The sequence below is a fragment of the Choloepus didactylus genome, chromosome 2, assembly GCF_015220235.1.
Source record: "Choloepus didactylus isolate mChoDid1 chromosome 2, mChoDid1.pri, whole genome shotgun sequence".
Taxonomy (NCBI): domain Eukaryota; kingdom Metazoa; phylum Chordata; class Mammalia; order Pilosa; family Megalonychidae; genus Choloepus; species Choloepus didactylus.
Genome location: NC_051308.1, coordinates 73496748 through 73500368, shown reverse-complemented (window position 1 = coordinate 73500368; position 3621 = coordinate 73496748). Strand labels below are relative to the sequence as shown.

Below are 3621 nucleotides of genomic sequence, written 5' to 3'. Positions count from 1 at the left end.
AATTTTTACCTTCGGTAACTTACTACATGATTTTCTTCTTCGGTTTGTTTCTTTCTTTTTTTTTTTTCAGGAACTGTTATTTATTATCAAAATCATATTCAATATCAACAAGATGCCACAACTACAAAAAAAATTGCACACATTGCAATCTCAATGCAAACATTCAAATGGAACCCCAGTCATTAAAAAAGTAATTCAAATTACCCCAAAAAGCAACTGAATTTCTCAAACATCTTTATACATCCAGCCAACAAATTAAAATGGTTAACAAGAAAAAATACAAATTCAGAGATCTGGTATCAATGTTTAAAAAAGGCAACCGCTTAAGCGTTTCTATCAATTCCAACATCAATCTCTCGGCCACTCAGCTTCATCCCATTCATCACCCGGCAGGCTCTCTCAGACACCTCTGGCGACTCAAACTTAACTACACTGCACCCCTTGGGTTTCCCATTCTCCATCTTGATGTAGGCATACAGCACGTGGCCACATTCATTGAATTTGTCTTTTAACATTTTCCATGTAAAATCAAATGGAAGATTTCTCACAAATATCTGGGAGGCCTTCTTGGCCTCCCAGGAGCATGGGCTCCAGCTCCACCAAAGGAACCAGCAAAGCTTCCTCCAAGACTGCCATGTTCCATCTCGATGGCATGGTCAAAGCTGGCGCCACTGCCACCACCCATGGCCAGGCCCATGTGCTCAATGCTGGCACCCAGAGCAGGGCCCAAGGCAGGGCCTATGCGCTCAAGGCTGTTGGCACCTATGCACTCCAGGCCCATGCGCTCGAGGATGTTGGTGCCCGTGCACTCCAGACCCATGTGTTCCAAAGTTGTTGGCGCCCAGGCACTCCAGGCCAGTGGCCATGTGATCTATCACAGGGCCCCTGCGCTCCAGGCAGCCCCCATGCCTGCAGGCACCAAATGCTCCATGCACAGGACCATGCAGTCAATGGCAGGGCCCATGCGCTCCACACCTGAGCCCATGTGCTCGATAGTCTGGCCCATGTGGTCCATGGGCACGGCCATGTGCTCAAGGCCAAAGTACATGCCAGCACCCATGCGCTCCTCGGTCTGGCCCATGCACTCAATGCTGGAGGCCATGTGGTCAAGTCCCAGGGGGCCCATGAGCTCGATGCCAGAGCCAATGCGCGCCACTGAGCCCATGCGGTCTATGACCAGGCCCATGCACTCAATCTCAGAGCCCACACGCTCCATGCTGTGGCCCAGGCCTGCGCCCATGTGCTCCATGCTGGCGCCCCCAATGTGGTCGATGCCAGGGCCCATCCTCTCAATGCTGGGGACACTGCCTCCACCTCCACCCATTTCTCTGCCAAGGGGCCCCGCAAAGCTTTGAGACATTCCCATCTCGTTTCTGGCAAAGTCTCTCTCAAATCCTCCACCCATGCCATGCTCCATCTCGTTTATTCTGCCCATGTTCATCCCAGATCTATATCGACCCGTATTTTCTATACCACCATCCCAGATCCAAATCGACTCATGTTTTCTGTACCACCACAACCTCCATGCCTCCCATTTTATTTATTCCAAATCCTATGACTTCTATTCCCATTCCTGTAGGTCCTATGTTTCCCATTCTGATGCGTTTATTCAGGTGATTGGCATCGATAGGCTGCTCTCCTGGTCCTAATCCCATGCCAATGCCACCAAGTCCATGGGAAGTTGTTGGGGACGTTCAGGTGGGAAAAAATCTCCCTTTGGTAAGGCTCTCTCATCCATTTTCACATGCATTGGTCTATCAAATAACAGCTGGCCATTAAACACAAATATCTCTTGCACAGCTTCAATGGACTGTTCAAAAGTAACAGTGCCTATTCCACGACTTTTTCCATCTTTGTCCTCAAGAATGTCTGCTCAGACCACCACACCAGCCATACTAAATACTTCCTTCAGCTTCTTCCAGCCAACTTTATAATCCAGATTTGCTACAAATACTGTGCTTCCAAGTCTTCCAGCCTGTAATGCATGGATAATCTCATTTGGGATGTTAGGATTATTTAGGATACTGGGTGGGATATTAATCATTCCTGGGCCACGTGGTCCCACACCCATCCCACCAGTCATAGCCATCACCTTTTGCATTGCTCTCCTGGCATGTTCACCATCAAGATCTCCTTTGACTTTCAGTGGTCTTCCACTCAGACTATGCTTGCTTAGAATTTAGGCAGCTTTTTTTCATGCTCTCTGCCATCTTGAGCTCAACAACAGCACATCCCCTTGACATCCCGGTATGTTACCTCACCAACTTTTTCTTTAACCAGATCTTTAAGCAGTTGCCATTTCACATCAAAAGGTATGTTTGTAATGAAGGCTCTGTATCTTTTAGCTGAATTGGCATATGGTTTAAAGCGATTGCCTCCTCTTTTTATGTCTTTCTCCTTTCTCTTCTCATTCTGAGTAAGCCGTTCCCCTTTACCCTTGGGGCCAGGAGCCCCATTGCCACTTGCCCCGATGGGCGCTCGACCTTCCTCCTCCGTTTTGGGCTCTGTCGCCGTCACCTCGGCCGCCGCTCCGATCCCTGCCCCCATTTTCTCCGCATCTAGGCTTTGTATCTTCTTCAGTTTCTTTTAAGCAGTATTGAAAACACCTGTCTTTTTCCCTCTCATGAGATTATTATTTAAATCAAGTTAAATAATGCATAAAAGTATGCTTATATACTTTAAAACTGCTACAAAAATACCTTCGTATCTCTTATTTGTTACTATTCATGTTGCTAATTGGGAGCATTGCCTGTCATGTTGACATCTTCCACACTTTCTCCAAGGTAATGTGGTTCTTATATCAATTCTGCTATTCCACTCTGGATAGGATATATTTGCAGGCATCTATAAGACTACTGAAGAAGTCATCCTCAATAGATGCCACTGTTTTAATTTTAATAAAATTTTCATGTACATAATAAAGTGTATGAATAGAATTAATTACCTTTGCTTCCTAACAATTTCATTTTTGAAAATGTTATTATATTCTGCAGGATCCTTAATATGAATAGACATTTCATCACAAAATACGCAATTATTATGAATAAACTTCAAACCCTTAACAGTAACACACATTTTTCTAATATGCTATGATATACACCAGAAAAATTATAGAGAGAGATAGATATATATAAATTATGTGGTTTGAGAGGGAAATTATATTTAAGACTTTAAAAATTTTATAAAGCTGTTCACATAGACAGGTATTTTATAGATTATCAAACCTGTAAGGGTCAAACAAATACTCTTTTCTTGGTTTTTGTGTAAAAGCATGTTTCACATTAATAAAAAGTACTGGTGGAAAATCTGGATCTCTCTAGCAGGAGCCAGGTGATAATACTCTGAATGTATGACTATGTAAAAGGAGAGGTGCACAGGTGGGTAAAGCTATATAAATACTGAAGTAAGGGAATTTGAGGACAGACAACTTAAACTGTGGGCAAAAAGTATGAAGCTTCTAACATGGTGTGAACACAATATGTTCTGAAGTTTTATTTCAATTACTTGCTTGACTTAGCAATTATTGAAAACTCAGTGGCTAAGGGAATTGTAGCTATCCTGGTCTGTGATGGAATCCTTTGGTATTATCCATGATTAAATAAACAGTGTACCCCAAGTAAG

General features: G+C 43.7%; 1 pseudogene; it reads right to left on the bottom strand.

Moving 5' to 3' along the window:
- Window positions 1–323: 323 nt before the first annotated feature.
- LOC119516310 lies at window positions 324–2553 on the bottom strand (annotated as a pseudogene).
- Between the last annotated feature and the right edge of the window lie 1068 nt (window positions 2554–3621).